Source organism: Oryctolagus cuniculus, chromosome 16 (genome assembly GCF_964237555.1).
Source record: "Oryctolagus cuniculus chromosome 16, mOryCun1.1, whole genome shotgun sequence".
NCBI classification, from domain to species: Eukaryota; Metazoa; Chordata; class Mammalia; order Lagomorpha; family Leporidae; genus Oryctolagus; species Oryctolagus cuniculus.
In genome coordinates this window covers 26,566,843-26,583,509 of record NC_091447.1, presented here as the reverse complement: position 1 = coordinate 26,583,509, position 16,667 = coordinate 26,566,843, and the positions used below count along the sequence as shown (strand labels likewise).

At 51.1% G+C, this 16,667-nt stretch overlaps 1 long non-coding RNA gene across 1 annotated transcript; it reads left to right on the top strand.

Annotated features, from left to right (window-relative positions):
- The first annotated feature begins 3,541 nt into the window (after window positions 1–3,541).
- Window positions 3,542–15,493, top strand: LOC127492667 (uncharacterized). The gene is made up of 3 exons (XR_011383141.1): window positions 3,542–4,026; window positions 14,989–15,151; window positions 15,281–15,493. It is a non-coding gene; the product is annotated as an uncharacterized lncRNA (long non-coding RNA).
- Window positions 15,494–16,667: the final 1,174 nt, after the last annotated feature.

Sequence of the window (16,667 nt, the reverse complement as noted above, 5' to 3'; positions counted from 1 at the left end):
AGGTGAAGCTAGTGCAGCGTCTCTTCCTGCTGAGAAACACACCCTATGCCAGGAAGTCCCCGTACGGCTCATCTCCTCCTCATTTCCCTCAGCTGCTGCCTCGGGCACTTCCAGGTAATTGTCACCCATAGCATGCCAGGCAGGCGGGAACCTGAGTCCACTGTCCTGAGGAATGTTCCAGAGAGCTCCCTCCAGCCAGCCCCTAAGAACCTCCCTCTTCCTGTTGCGGTTGGGTCTGGCTCTGGAATCAGCCATGCCTGTCAGTGAGCTGAGGCTCCTGGTGGGCTTTAGCAGACACACCCATGCCACACACTGAGTCTGGACTCTCTTGCTGCAAGCTGGGAATTACTCAAAGCCTGATGCAGACAAGTCCAAGGGACATAAGAGCCGGCTTGAAGGCTAAATCTGGGATAATCCAAGCATCAAAGTAAACAGAGTAACCATTTATATTGCATGGGATAAAGAATCCATGAAGTCACACTTACATAACTTACTTTAGCAAGTAAGTAAGCAAATGCTCTTGCTACAACAAACAAAAACACTCCATCAGAGATGCGCCAGCTGACATGCTGCAATAGGTCTGGAGTGAGGCCACCCATTTCCACTCTGTAAAAAGCATCATACAGGATGGGTGGGCATTCCAGGTTCAGAAACATTGGTTTGCCTCCCAAAGTAGAGCAGTCATGGAAGTTGCAGAAAAAGGAGATGAACTAGGGGCTGGCGTTGTGGCGTCATGGGTTAAGCCACCACCTGCAAGGCTGGCATCCCATATGGATGCTGGATTGAGTTCTGGCAGCTCCAGCTCTGATCCAGCTGCCTGCTGATGTGCCTGGGAAAGTAGCAGAGGCCCCTGCCACCACATGGGAGACCTGGATAAAGTTCCTGGCTCCTGGCTTCAGCCTGGCCCAGCACTAGTGTTTGCAGTCATTTGGGGGAGTGAACCAGCTGATGGTTTACTCTCTGTATTTCCTTCTCTCTCTCTGTAACTCTACCTTTCAAATAAATAAATTAATCTTAAAAAAAAAGAAGAAGAGCTGAGCTATCTGTTTCAGTCATTCATCATTTACTGAAGTCTGCATTATGTCAGGTGACATACAAGGCAGGAACTTCCTGTTCATGTAGAACTCAGTGTCTAGTGGTTACTTAGAGTCCACCACAGGAGGATTCTGGGAATCTAGGGCCTGGAAGAAAGAGGAGGACTTGACCAGGTAGACTGGGGAGAGAAGGGCATTCAAGACCAAGGCCAACACAAAGATGTGGAGGTTCGGAAATGTTTGACTCCCTTCCAGAATTGCTGTGCAATGGCTTGGCATGGCTGGTGCAAAGGCAGGCAGGGCCTGAGGGTGGCCAGGCTACAGAGCTCAGATTGCATTGTGCAGGTGTTGGGCATGCAGTAGGGTTGTAGCAGAGACAAGCAGTGTTCAGTACTGCCTATGCATGCACACCACGTGCCAGGATCTGGGCCAGGAGGCTCCATCCACAAGCCTCGCCATCCCCAGCACAGCCATGCTGTACAGAGGAGAAAACAGTTCCACCCAAGATCACACTGCTAGGAGCTGGGAATCCAGCTGGCTCGAAAGTACACTTCCCAGTCCTCAGCTGAGCCCTCGCTCGTAGCTTTGCAGCCAGCCAGTAGCCTTGGCCTCATCTGGGAGCCTGTGAGAAACACAGCCTCGGCCCCACCCCAGAGCAATGAACTCGGAGACCAGGAGATCTGCATGTACCTTGAAACCTGAGGAGTGCTGGTCTGGAGGGGCTCCCTGATGCCTCCTGGAAAGATGGATTGTGATGGGGGCCGTGGGAGGGGTCAACATGACCGCATAGAAGACAGTGTGCCCCCTGCGAGAGGAGGTGGGAGCTGGTGGCACTGGCACTGCTGTGTGCTGCAGCATCTCCGCCACCTCCACATCCTGCTGCTCCCCCTGGAGCACACGCAGAACCAGCGTGGTGATGTCACTCATCCACGGCCAGTAGGTCTGGGCTCAGAGCTCTGTGGACCAGATGGTTAGGCCTGCACCTGGAGCCACGAGGTTGCCCGTGACCACTCAGCTCCCTGTGACTCTGGCTTCTCCATCTGGACACTGGGCTTGCATCCACAGGCCCTCTCCCCTTCCCTGACCAATCTGGCCGCCACCTGTGCTCAGCCTCTTCCCACTGAGTCACTGTAGGGCACCGGTGAGTAAAGCAGGTGTTGCAGCTGAAAGTGGGAGGTGAGTGTGGAAGCCCACACAGCGGACAGGCCACACTTTCCTGCAAATGCCTGGAGCATCACTCATCATTGGAATAAAGAGGACCAATAGCCCATAGCTGCTGCTACTGTCTTCATTTTAGAAAAAAAAAAAAAGAAGAAGAAAGAAACGGCCTACAATAACATTAGCTGCTATTCAACTGGAGAGCGTTCATTTGTTCTGGGGAGTTTTAGTTCAATTGAGAGCCAGCCTCACACCAAATGACGGTGGAATTCTGCTGAGCTTCAGCAATCGCTGACCAGCTGCTCATGGTCCAGGACTCAGTCTTAGCCCCCAGAGCAGCCTGGATTTGGTCTTTTTCTCGTGGTTCGTGATACCGTGGTACTGGCCGTGTTTTGGCCATCAGTTTGCCCAGACGAATACCACTCTGCGTTTCTTTTCCCTAGTTAGGGTTGTGTCTCTGAGGATTCAAGAGTGAAATAGCAATGAATTTCCGTCAAAGGCATTTCAATTGCCATGGGGGAAATAACCTCCAAGCCATTCTGATAGTCTCATGACTCAGTCTTAATTAATATTAATTACTAACAGTTATTGATGTTCCCTCCCTAAAAATTTCCACTGCCATTAAGTTGTCCCAAAATCATCTGGGAAAAAGGGAGAGGCCTGGCAGTGCTCCCTTTGTTCTGTTTTATTTATTTATTTGTTTATTTATTTATTTTCTAATACGTGAAAGGCAGGAAGACAGAAAGAGAGCAAGAGAGAGAGCAAGAGAGAGAGAGAGAAAAAGAGAGAGAGAGAGATACTTTCATCTGCTCATTCACTCTCCAGATGACTGTAATAGCCAAGGCTGGACCAGCCCAAACCAGAAGCCCAGAACTCAATCCAGGTCTCCCATTAGGGTAGCAGGGACACAGGCACCTGAGCCATCTTCTGCCGCCTCCCAGAATGGAGCTGAATCAGAAATGGAGTAGCTTGGGGCCAGCACCGTGGCTCACTTGGTTAATCCTCCACCTGTGGCGCCGGCATCCCATATGGGCACCGGGTTCTAGTCTCAGCTGCTCCTCTTCCAGTCCAGCTCTCTGCTGTGGCTCAAGAAGGCAGTGGAGGATGACCCGGGTGCTTGGGCGCCTGCACCCACGTGGGAGACCAGGAGGAAGCACCTGGCTCCTGACTTCAAAACAGCATAGCTCCGGCCATGGTCTCTCTCACTGTCTAACTCTATCAAAAAAATTAAAAAAAAAAAAAAAGAAAGAAAGAAAGAAATGGAACTGGAACTCTAATCTGCATTCCAATATGGGTTACTGGAGTCCTAAGTGGCAGCTAAGCCTACTGCATCACAATGCCTGCCCCACTATAGTTCCTTTTTTTGTGTCTTTCTTCTCCCAAGTCCTTTGAGAGCGAAGACTCTCGAATCCCACTGACCAACCCAGCCCAAAAGTCAGTTCGGTGAATTGATTCAGAGGGGCACGCATTCCCATTGGAAGTCTCTGGCTGGTTTCAGCTGTATGAATCCTGGCCCCAGGAAAGCTGAGAGTGAGCCAGCCAGCTGTGTGGCATTGACCACCAAGCCATCCAATGATCCTTTCTGCTCTCATCTGCTTGGCAAAGGAGCCAGCAGCAAGCAAACACTGAGATCCTCTGGGAAGTGGAAGATGCAGGATAATGGGCAGTCAGGATCCCCAGCAGGCCCCAGCTTCACCAAACCACTGAAAGGATGAGGCTCAGCAATCGGAAGTCAGCTGATCATCCCAGGGCATGATGGGACCAGAGGAGAGAGGAACATGGGAGCCAGTGGCTAGTCCAGGCGGAGTTCAGACTCACACAGGGCAGTTTGTAGGTAGGTTCTGAGGCCTGGGTGTTTCTGGATTGTTATGTTCTTTGTTGCTATAACCAGGGAGAATTTGTGAGAACAGAGAAGAAAGGTGTGTGCTTGGTGAGCAGTGATAGGTGGGGTGGTTAGCCATGTCTTGGCCTGATTCCTCTGAACTAGTGGGGGCTCCCCAGCCTGGGAATGTTCTGGACAAAATCCAAAGACCCCTGCTCAGCTTCAGACAGGCGTTCCCTCTAGGGTCAGGACCAACAGCTGGTGCCCTATCACCATGGCAACTCAGGGCCCCTGCACCACCCTTTTCCATTTCCTGTTGAACCCCCTCTCCATCAGCCAAGTTGATAAGCAAAACTGCCTTTAGTCTCTGGCACCCCTGTAATCAGCACCCTGGATTTCTACCACCTTGGAGCCCAGGTAGCCCTCCCTGAACCTCATTGTTCTTATCTGAAAAGCGAGGTTAGTGCAAACTAGGATTGGACATTGCAGACAGTTTGCTTAGCACCTCAGAAACACGTGGGTAACAGCCAAAGCTGGAGGCTCTCTCTACTCAAGTTATTATGTCACCACCCACTCAGAGCTGGCTGGGGGAAGAACAGGTGGTGGCCTGCCTGACGTCTTTAAGGGTTAGGATCAGGAATCCTGAACAAGGAGGAGCCAGGAGGATGTGCAGATAAAAGTGGCCTCTGCCCCTTCCTGGCTGCGGTTCCCTTTGCTTTTAGAAAAATTTATGGTGTGAGGAGGGTCACAGAGTGTGGACTCCATACCAACAGTGGAGTAGCCAGCAGTAGAGGTGACCCCAGCGCTGAAGGACCCACATCAGGGGACCCCCCCTCCTGGGCAACTACCATTCATCATCACATGTGGGCAAGTGCTGTAGCTTGCTGCTCTTCCAACCCTGGGCACGTCGTGTCTAGCCCCCAGAGATTTGTCCAAGTCCTACCCACTGTGAATATGACTGCATCTGGAGCTGGGGTCTTGGCAGGTGTGATTCAGTTAAGACTCTTGAGACGAGTTCATTCAGGACTTAGAGTGGGCCCTCATCCAATGGCTCATGTCAACATCACAGACAGACTCTTGAAGCCTAGAGTCACAAAGAGAAGGCCACGTGAAGACAAAGGCAGACTCTGCAGTGAGGCAGCAACAAGCCAAAGAATACCCTGGAGCGCCAGCACCCACCAGAAGCTGAAGGGAGGCATGGACCAGCATCTCCCTCAGAGACCTCAGAAGGGACAAATCCTGCCACACCTTGAACCTGCAGAACGGCACAAGGGCCAATGTCTTGTGGTTTTTTTGTTTGTTTTTTTTTGTTGTTGTTGTGGTTTTTTGTTTTTTGTTTTGTTTTGTTTTGTTTTGTTTTTGACAGGCAGAGTGGACAGTGAGAGAGAGACAGAGAGAAAGGTCTTCCTTTGCCATTGGTTCACCCTCCAATGGCCGCCGCGGCCAGCACGCTGCAGCCGACACACCGCGCTGATCCGATGGCAGGAGCCAGGCACTTATCCTGGTCTCCCATGGGGTGCAGGGCCCAAGCACTTGGGCCATCCTCCACTGCACTCCCCTGCCACAGCACAGAGCTGGCCTGGAAGAGGGGCAACCGGGACAGAATCCGGCACCCCAACCGGGACTAGAACCCGGTGTGCCGGCGCTGCAAGGCAGAGGATTAGCCTAGTGAGCCGCGGCGTCGGCCCAATGTCTTGTTTTAAACTGGCAAGTTTGAGTCCACTTATTCCGGCCCCGTAAGACACAGGTGCAGGCTTGATGTGCACAGCAGGACTTGTCACAGCTGCTTCTTTTTTAACCCCTGGAGACCCCATGTAGACCCCTTACTTCAGCCGAGAATTTGCAAGCGTCTCCTGGAACAGCCAACTCCAGCGCATGTGAATCCGCTCAGCTGTGTGCTTGATTTCTTTCCCTTCCCTCGCTTGTTGGTCTCGCTCTCTCGTTTTGTATGAATACAGGAAGAGAACAGGAAGATATATTAAAGGAAAGAGAAATAAGAAGTGGTAACTCTAAAGGGAAGCTAATTTCTGCCCCAGATCAAAACTGTGCAGAAGTCACAGTGTTCAAATGTGTCCACATCGCCCCAAAGCTCCTCGCTGTGGAGTGGACCTGCCACATTCCTGCCCCGGAGCCTCGCTCTGATGCAATGGCGCTGGGAGAACTGCTGGCATGCTGCAACACTTTGTAATTTCGTACAAAAGCCATCCAGGGATTGCTGCAATTTTTTTCAAACCTGGAAACAGAAAAATATGAAATTTATTTCATTGGTGAATTGGCACAACTAGTTGGTGCCTCCCAGGGGCAAGTCAGTGAGGCATACCATTTGGATGTTATTTCTAAGGGCCTGGGATTAAAAATAAGGCCTTCAGAAAAGGAGAAAAGATGGCTCTTGGGCAAATCTTTTTCTCTGGGGCCAGAGTCCTGAACACTGGACCTATGGACATTCTGATACGAACGTGTGTGCATGTGTTGTCTTGTGCATTGTAGATGCTTAGCAGCACCCCAGCCTCTCCACCTAACATCAACTGTCTACCCCTCTTCTTGTGCCTAGCTGTGAAAAACCAAGAATGCTTCCCGACACTCCCAGCGTCCCCTGGGGGCCGTGTGCAGAGCTGGCCCTTGTTAAGAAGCCTGGCTCCAGGGACAGAAGCTGTGGGAGCAGCAGCTGAGGGCTGTTGTTGTTTTGCTTTGCTTTTCTCTACAGACATCAGTGAACTGCAGCAATCAGGAACACGCAATCACTTTTGGGCCCAACTAACAGAGGGAAGCTCAGAGCATGGAGAAACATTATCTTCAATAGAAACCCGAAGAAAGTAGAATCTCCAAGAGACCAAGCGCTGCAAGCAAGTGCAGTGGAACATGCTGAGAACAGAGCAGCAGGGCCCCACGAGAAAAGCAAAGAGCAGAAGCCCTGAAGAACCTGATGGAAGCCAATAACAGCTGCCTTGCTCCCCTTCACCAGCAATTGGTCAATGGGTGGACATGTAACCATTCCTGGCCAATGGGATGTAAATGGGTACTCTCCCAAGGGATCCTGGGAAACATTTTCTTCCCTAAGGAGGTCTTTGGGAAGAAAGTACCCTTTCTGGTCTCTTTTTCCCTACCCTTCCTATAGCAGGACGACAGGCCTGGAGCTGCCACAGTCATTTTGCAACCAAGAGACAATAGCCATAAGTCAAAAGCTATTGGAAGATGAGAAGTGCAGGAAAAGTCTGAGTTTAGGAAAAGTCTGAAGGAGCCATTGAACCAACTTTGTGATATTCTATTGGGTAAATAGTGAATGTCTCTATGGGTTTTAAAAAATAATGATTTTTTTTTAAAGGCAGAGAAGAGAGATCTTTCACCACTAGTTCACTCCCCAAATGCCCACAATAGCTGCAGCTAGGCCAGGCCAAAGCCAAGAGACAGGAACTCCATCTGGGTTTCCCACATGGGTGGCAGGGACCCAAATGTTTGAGCCATCATCTGCTGCCAGGGTGCCCATTAGCAGGAAGCTGGATAGAAAGCAGAGTAGCCAGGATTAAATCCTAGGCACTCCAGTATGGAAGGCAGGCATCCCAAGAGGTGGCTTAACCCATTGCAACCACAATGCTGACCCTTACCTTGATGGGTTAGAGTTAGCTGGGTTTTCAGTCATTTACACCCAAAGACTTAATAACCAATGGGAATGTTTCAGCTACAACTTTATCATGGAGGAGGCATTTTCTTGCCTAACAAGGAGCCCCAAGATATGAAGCTCCAAGGTTTCTATGGTGATTCTGCAGCAGCAGGTCTGTGGGTTGACTTGATGCGGGTCTCCAGGCCTTTCCCTCATGGTCACATCACTGCCACAGTTACAAGTATCCTGTCTTCACTCAAACTCTTTATAAGATAGAAAGAAAGAAGCAAGTTCTCCCTGCCTATCCTCCCCTTTGTATCTGGAGAAAAAAACTCCCCTCCAGCTCCTAGTAGCTATCTCAGGATCCCATTGCTGGATTACACAGCAAGACAGTCCGGGAGGGTCTGTTCTTGGCAGTTTAAGACTCTATCAGGAAAAGTGGGCTTTTCCAGTAAGTACTCTTTCTTCCAGAAAGGGCTAGACCATAGGATGGATGTTAAGTCAGCTGACAACAGATTCTGCTGCAAATAGTTTTTCTGTTATCAGAAAATCAGTACAATCATGCCGGGCATTGGGACATTCGGGTCAATGACTTACCACATGTACAATGTAGATCTCATAAGATTGTAACGAAGCTGAACAATTCTTATCATCTAGTGAAGCATCACAGTGCAATGCGTTACTCAAGTTGTGCTGCTGCTGTTGTTGTAAACAAACCTACTGCACTGTCAGTCGTATAAAGGTATAGCCTGTGCAATTATGTACTAAATGGCTGTATTACTGGCCTATGTGTTTACCATACTACACTTTTTAATGTTGCTTTAGAGCATATACCTTCTGTAAAACAGTTTGTCAGGTTCGCTCACAGGAATCTCACATATCTTGCGTTTACTGAGTCTCTTGATTGTATCAAGATGCCACAGCGAGGTTTTGGCCTATCCCATCTAGGTTTGTGTAAGCATTCTATGCTGTTTGCACAATGACAACATTGCCTAATGATGCATTTCTTGGAGCAAATCCACATCGCTCAGTGACCGCGGTTGTATTTCCCTACCAAGCTTTCCCGTCCCACCTCATCCCCAGTTGCCCAGGAACTCTAGGGGAACTCCGGCCACCCAAAGTGGGTTGGCTCTGCTTCCACACACCAGGAAGTGAGAGATCTAGAGTTGGCCAGTTCCGTGCTGGTGGTACTGTCCACTGACACATGGCTGGGAAGCCTGTCCTAGGTGAAGAAGTTCTAGAAGTGACAATCAAGCAACAACAGCTCGAAGCCACCCAGGAGGCTGGGTCCCTGCTCCCAAGCCCGCTACACCAGATTACAAACCTGTTGGGGTTGTAAGTCTTTCCTCCTGTGTTGTTCTCCACTCAGTCCTGCTCTTGGATCCAGGGCAGCCTTCCAATCCATTCAACACTGGTGCTTATGAGAAATGAGATCTCACTCCCCTGCTGGGACATTCGGAAGCTTGTGTTTGCAAAAAATTGCTGCCTGATAGCATTTTCATTGGCAATAGGGAGCAATTTGGCATTCTATATAGTCCTGAATTACTAACTTGATCAATATTTTATGGTGCCTATTAGTCATTTGCATTTATAAAATCGTGGGTCATGAAAAATTAAAGCTTTAAATGCTTTGTATTTCTTTCTTCTGGGGTGGGATGGGTGGGAATTTTTCATTTAGCTAAACTGCTTTCCAAGTCTTGAGACCAGAGTTACTTAAAAGAATGGGGGGCCTGCACTGTGGGACAGTGGGTTAAAGCCCTGGCCTGAAGTGCTGGCATCCTGTATGGACGCCGGTTCTGGTCCCGGCTGTGCCTCTTCCAATCCAGCTCTCTGCTATGGCCTTGGGAAACAGAAGATGGCCCAAGTCCTTGGGCCCCTGCACCCACGTGGGAGACCCAGAGGAGGTTCCTGGCTCCTGGCTTCAGATCGGCACAGCTTTGCTGTTACAGCCATCTGGGGAGTGAACGAGTGAATGGAAGATCTCTGTCTCTCTGCCTCTGCCTCTCTGTAACTCTGCCTTTCAAATAAATACATAAATCTTAATACATAAATCTTAAAAAGAAGAAGAAAGAGGCCGGCGCTGTGGCCCAATAGGCTAATCCTCCATCTGCGGCACCGGCACCCCGGGTTCTAGTCCGGGTCAGGGCGTCGGATTCTGTCCCGGTTGCCCCTCTTCCAGACCAGCTCGCTGCTGTGGCCAGGGAGTGCAGTGGAGGATGGCCCAAGTGCTTGGGCCCTGCACCCGCATGGGAGACCAGGAGAAGCACCTGGCTCCTGGCTTCGGATCAGCGTGGTGCGCCAGCCGCAGCAGCCATTGGAGGGTGAACCAACGGAAAAGGAAGACCTTTCTCTCTGTCTCTCTCTCTCACTGTCCACTCTGCCTGTCAAAAAAAAAAAAATTACAAAGAAGGGAACATGACTTTCCTGAGTGGGAGATGTTTCCTTATTGTTTCGCTTCCCCAGGTTTGGACTCATGGAAGTGGTCATGTCTCCGTAGTAGTACTGAGCTGTCCCTGGGACTTTGCAGCTCTGTCTCTTTAGTGTTCATGTTTATGCGCATGCAAGATCATGAGATTGCATCGGAACATGCAGAGGTTCACTCAGAAAACACTTACGTCATTGGAAGTGACTGACTGAGGCCAGTGTCGCTGTGGTGAGAGAATTCAGAGCAAGCAGACACGTTGCAGCGGCGCAGCGGGCAGGCAGGACAGCTAGAAGCTGACTTCTGCAGCCGCACGCTGCGAGGGAGCAGCGCGCACACGGCAGGGGCTGTCTGCTGCCCCGCGGACCACAATCTAAGAGGCCTATTTGTGGCTGCAGTGTCTTCCCAGTTAGGGTGAGGTTTCCCTCCCATGATCCAACAGGTCTTCCCAGGCAGGCGATTTGCATTTCTGGGCAGAGCTGGGGAGCCTGTAGCACTGCTAGCTCTGGGCTTTCCCCGAACCCTAGGGTGATCCTTCACAACTTATGGCGTCTCTAGAGTAAAAACAGCAAGATGGCCGCAGCATCTGCGGGAAAGGAAAACAAAAGAAGGCAGTACGCATGCTCTCCACAAAAATCCGCCAGTGCATTGCGTCACTGCAGCTTCCAAAGAGCAAAGCCCCAAAGGCAAGAAGGGACAGCTTCTGCAAAGGGATTGAAGAATAGTTCACTGCACTTCATGAAAATCCGGGATGTCTGTGCTGGTGGTCCCTCCCACAGCCCGACAGCAGCGGCAGACCCACTGTCCAAGGACACTTGGGCTGAGCCGAGCAGTAACGTCACCCTTTGCAGCCAGACTTAGCTGACCTGAGGCCACAGCAAGGGGAAGAATCCTTTACCAACATTCACTGCCCTGTGGTGAAAGAATCAGAGCTCAACCTGGCACGCCAGCCTTAAAAAGCCTGGTCAGGGTCAAAATTAGCTCTGCCCATCTCCACCCCACCCGCTTCCACGGGGAGAGCGCAGGTGTGTTAGCGTGCCGGGCTGCTGTAATAGAGTACAGCACACACAGGCGGGCGCGGCAGCGTGGGGTGGGGTGTGCTTACATAATACTCACAGCTGTGGAGAACAAAGCAAGGTATGAGCAGATCTGCTGGCCCCGAGCCCCACTTCTGGGCTTTTGCCCGGTGACCGCACACGGTCTCCCCTCTGTGCCCCTGCTTCCTGATCGCCCCTTCTCATCAGGACTCCATGCAGTCATGCTGGACTAGAGCCCACCCCAGTGACCTCATTTTAATTTAATTCCTCTTTAGAGTCTCCACCTCCCCACTTAGAAAACGCGCTCTGTGACTTCCCACCCCGGGCGTGTGACCTCGCATTCTCCAGGCCGGGTCGTGGCGCTCTGACGTGCCACTCAGCACTTGCACCCTCCCCCAACCTCCTCACAATCCAAAACCTTCTTCCACCAGTAACAACTGTACTCGGTGATCCCAAATGCTTTTTATGCCGGCTCCAGTAAGACAGTGTATTCTTTTCTCTGTACTTTTAAACATTTCCTGGAGTTAACGAGTGCTTTAAGAATTTAACCACAGATGGCCTTCCCAGAGCTCTGCTTCCTGTTGGGTCCACACTGGTCACTCCCCACGCCTGCTCATCTTGGGGACTTCTTTTACCCAGTTGCTCCTCTGTTTCCTGGAGCCCACATCTTAGTCTATCTTCCTTTCCACCCTTGACCTTCAGTTGGCTTCACCTGGACCCCAGTGAAGCTGTGCTTTCTCTGCTGTCACCAGGTCACTGACCCTCATCCAAGCAACTACCACTCAGCTTCTAAAACTTGTTCAATCTCTTTTAGCTATTTATCTCCCTATTCTTTGTGTTTCTTTGAGTAGACCTTTTTAAAAGATACTAAAAACAAAACACAACCTTATTGTCTTTTTTTTTTTTTTTTACTTTTTTCTTAATTTGAAAGGCAGAGAGAGAGCGAGAGTGAGAGAGAGAGAGAGAGCAAATGCCCAACAACAGATCAGGCTGGGCCAGGCAAAAGCCAGGAGCCAGGAACTCGATCCAAGTCTCCCATAAGGGTGGCAGGGACTCCAGTACTTGAGTCACTACCTTCTGCTCCCAGAGTGCATGTTAGCAGGAGACCAGACTCAGAAACAGAGCCAGGACTGAAACTCCGATACAGGATGCAGGAGTTGCAAGTGGCATCTTAACTGCTGTACCAAACACTACTGCCTTCATTTTGAAGGCATTCCAGCCGGCGCTGCTGCTCACTAGGCTAATCCTCCACCTACCGGCGCTGGCACACCGGGTTCTAGTCCCGGTCGGGGCGCCGAAGTCTGTCCCAGTTGCCCCTCTTCCAGGCCAGCTCTCTGCTGTGGCCCGGGAGTACAGTGGAGGATGGTCCAAGTTCTTGGGCCCTGCACCCCATGGGAGACCAGGAGAAGCACCTGGCTCCTGCTTTCGGATCAGTGCAGTGCGCTGGCCGCAGCGCGCCGGCCGCGGTGGCCATTGGAGGGTGAACCAACGGCAAAGGAAGACCTTTCTCTCTGTCTCTCTCTCTCTCTCACTGTCCACTCTGCCTGTCAAAAAAAAAAAAAAAAAAAAAAAAAAAGGCATTCCAAAGGAGAAGAGGTAAAGATATGAGCTCAGTTGGCTTTGTTTGGGCTAAGCCCTGCCTTCTTAACTCGCCAAATTTGAGACTTGGTTCCTGAATTGCTCTGCTAGGAGATTTTCCCACCTGCCTGTTCCTTTTCTCTGCACCTCCTTGTGATCAGGGAGTTTAATCCAACAGTGAGTTACCTGGCTCTGCTTCCTGGATTTGTGTCTATAAAGCTTCCTATTCCCCCATTTTTCCCCCCTTTTTTAAAATTAAACTTTTAACATTAGAAGAGTTTTAGATCTAGTCCAAAACTGACACGACAATACAGAGAGTTACCCACGTCCGATTTCTTCATATTGGCATCTCCCATCTCAGAGTACCTACACTGGCTACAATTAACAAATCAATAGCTTTTTGCAAGAGAAGATCCATACTTTGTCCAAATTCTCCGTCTTCTTTGGGCTGTGACTTTGAGCGCCACCCTTCACAAAGTCAATCCAGGCATACCTGTAGCAATGAGAAGACACATGGTGGAGATAGATGGACATGTTGCATTGCCAGGAGGCCCGTGGCCAGAAACAGCACAGTGTACGGGAAAGGATACCTTCCAATGTGCACTCAGAAGCATCCGGGCAAGCGCAGGAGAGCGAGGGCCAGAGTGAGACGGGCGCAGCAGAGAAGAGCCGGGCCGGGCACTGGGGGAGAGTCAGTACCTGGCTGCACTTGACAGTCATTCTTTCCGTTAAGGATAGGCTGCGTTGCTCTGAGAGTCGCAGCATACTGTGGCACACGTGACAACATCCGTTTTCTCTCCTGTGGACTGGTGGAGCGGGTGGGCAGGGGGCGCTGCTCCCCGCGGCATCCGGGCGCCCACCCGGCCATGCTGAATACACAGGGTCCGTCTCTGGATGCAAGGAAGGCAGTGGAGGCAAAGCGAGTAGGAAGATGTAGCCCCCTGAAGTGGGGGGCAGAAGGGAAGCTTGCGGGGTTTCTCCGCCAGCGCCACCAAGGCCTGCTTGGTCTGGGGTCGTGGGGCTCGGGGAGGCGTTGGGGGGAGAGTAATGAGGGATCCTGGCGGGCGTCTGTAATTGCGAGAGGGCTTGCTCACTAAAGGAGGGCGGCGACCAGGGCCAGGGAAGTGAAGGTGCCTTTGCAAAGACTGCTGTGCGTGCGTCCTGCAGGGCGCAGTCGCGGGAGCTTGCAGACCTGGGGATCCGCGCCTCCGGCTGGGCGCTGTCGCATCCCGGGCACTTGGCTACGGGCTGCGTGTCCTCTGTGGGGCACACCTGGGCTCTTCGGTGGGAATCCAGGGCCGGTCGTCTCTCCACCCTCAGACTAGGAGGGACCGCCCCGCCTCCAGGGGTGGCACCAGGCTCAGAACCCCTTCCTCTGCTTCTTTCATCCTTTGCCTGAAGAAAAAGGACTTCATGGAAGTTTTTTACAAAGCTACTTTATTTCCTCTTATAGGGAAAAAATGTCACATGTTCCACTTACCTGATTTTAACATTGCTACGCAATAGGGAGTTAAAAGTTACTCAAATCCATAAACAACTGTTGGTAAGAGTTTTAAAGTTTTATTTAAATATTTATTTATTTACTTATTTATTTGAGAGAGAGAGCGAGAGAGCTCTTGTCTGCTGGTTCGCTCTCCAGATGCCTGCAAAGGCAAGGGCGGGGTTGCGCCAGGGCCAAAGCCAGGAGGCTAGAATGCAACCCAGGTCTCCCTCGTGGGTAGCAGGGACCCAGTCTTTTGCCTCATCCTGCTACCTTCCAGGGTCTGCATTAGCAGGGAGCTGGAGTCAGGAGCCAGAGTCGAGACTCAAACCCAGGGACCCTGACGTGGGATCAGGGTTCCTAACTGCTGGTGTATCTGTGTTCCAATAAGATTTTGTTTACAAATAGCAGCAGCAGGCCAGATTTGGCCAGTATGCTGTAATGTGCCGACCCCTGGCCTCCAGGTTTTTCCATTTTTCTATTGACATTATTCTAATGGCAGAGAAGAGTGGGTTTGCACCTTCCGGGTTCCTGGGGGGTTGCTCAGGGAGGGCTATCACGGATATCAGGCACGGACAGATTTGGACAAAGCTCGTGCTGTTCTTCATAGCTTGCTCTGCTGAGGGTGAGAGTTAGAGACAACGCCGGTGAGGCTGGGGTCCGTGGGAAGCGTTCTGCCCAGGACTGGGCATCTAGGTTAGCTCAGGTGATTGCTGGCTGCACAGCAAGTCGAGGTCTTGTTTGCAAGTTGCCATGGAGTCTGCAGCTGAAGGGAGACGGCTGTGGAAATCCATTCATTGACTTGTTCTGGTGACTGCTCCGTTTCGATTTTCCTTTGACACGCGGACATCCTGCGAAGCGAGGGCAGCCGTGTGGACACACCAGGGCTCTTCAGGGAGACAGCGGCCCCGCACTCCAGCCCTCCTGAGGACAAGGCTGAAATGGTCACAGGTGGAAAAAGCTACGTCTGCCTCTGGCAAATGAGAGAACTTCTCAGAGCACCAGGGAAATGGAGTTAAAAGGTAAGTTAAATCCAAGCGTAGGAGGGGTCTTCACAGAGTCCATAGAAGATGCATTGTATTTAAAACCGAGCATGGATTTCAAATTTTTGCAATAAGATAAACTTGTCTTTTAATTGTATTTTCTCACAGTTTTGGAACTCCCTTTGTATTCTGTGTTTCTATGAGGGAAAGAAGCCAGAAAGTCCCAGAAGGAAGAGAAAGGGCTGTGTCAGCCCAGCGGCGCTCTTGGCCTTGTTTCCATGTTACCCCCAGCATGGACGTCATCTGGACACAGCAGGCTGCATTTTGGCTGTGTTTTTTTTAAGTGGGTCTCTTTTGCTTCCAAATACAACATGAGCTTCTGGAACTCAGAGGAATTAGCCATAATTTTTCAAATTACAAAAACGTAATTCCATCTCCGAAAGAGAGGCCTGCAGCAGCAGCCAGCTTTGCTGCAAGGAGTCAATTTTAGTGTTTGTTAATGCTGAGCACTGATCTGTCTGCCTGTGCCCGGTAAGTGCAGGCAGGCTTGACTGAAGAGCTTACGCTGGGTGAGCAGGATTCTAAGAAGCACATACAGGTGGATTCCCATCCCGTTACCCTGTAAGAATGGACCAGCAATGGCAACTAGAATGGAGAGCTTAGTCCCCAAAGGCGGCTCAGGCTTAGAACAGTAAGGGAGATGCAATGCGAGAGAGCACAGGGAACAAGACCTGCAGAGATGAGACTCCAGCTGCCCGGGGCCCCTCACCCCCTCCCACTTCCTCTTGGGTGGACTCAGCTCATCATGGCAAAAACATCTTCCTGCCGGGTTTCTGGGACCTGTTACAGAGGGAATGTTTTGTTTTGTTTTGTTTTGTTTTTTTGTTTGTTTGTTTTTTTTTTTGGACAGGCAGAGTGGACAGTGAGAGAGAGAGAGAGAGAGAGAGAGAGAGAAAGGTCTTCCTTTGCCGTTGGTTCACCCTCCAATGGCCACCGCGGCCAGCGCGCTGCGGCCGGCACACCGCGCTGATCCGAAAGCAGGAGCCAGGTGCTTCTCCTGGTCTCCCATGGGGTGCAGGGCCCAAGCACTTGGGCCATCCTCCACTGCACTCCCGGGCCATAGCAGAGAGCTGGCCTGGAAGAGGGGCAACCGGGACAGAATCCGGCGCCCCGACCGGGACTAGAACCCGGTGTGCCAGCGCCGGTAGGTGGAGGATTAGCCTAGTGAGCCGCGGCGCCGGCCTACAGAGGGAATGGGGCTTTTCCAACACGTGGTCTGTCTTTGAACCAGTTTAGTCTGAATCCCCAACATAGACCATTTTTCCAGTCCAGGCACAATAGCGTGGAGTTGGGGAACATCTTGGCTTGAACTTCTCCAACGATGAGCATCCCAGGAGGGAAGGTGGCAGAGATTTGAGGCCAGTTTCCTTGAAAATGTTGCCGCTGCTTGTTATGGGCTGAATGGGACCTGTGTTCCTAAAATGTATGCAGATATTTACACTCTGGTGTCTTCATGTTAATGGTTGATGGGTTAAGGCTGCAGATGGGATCCAAG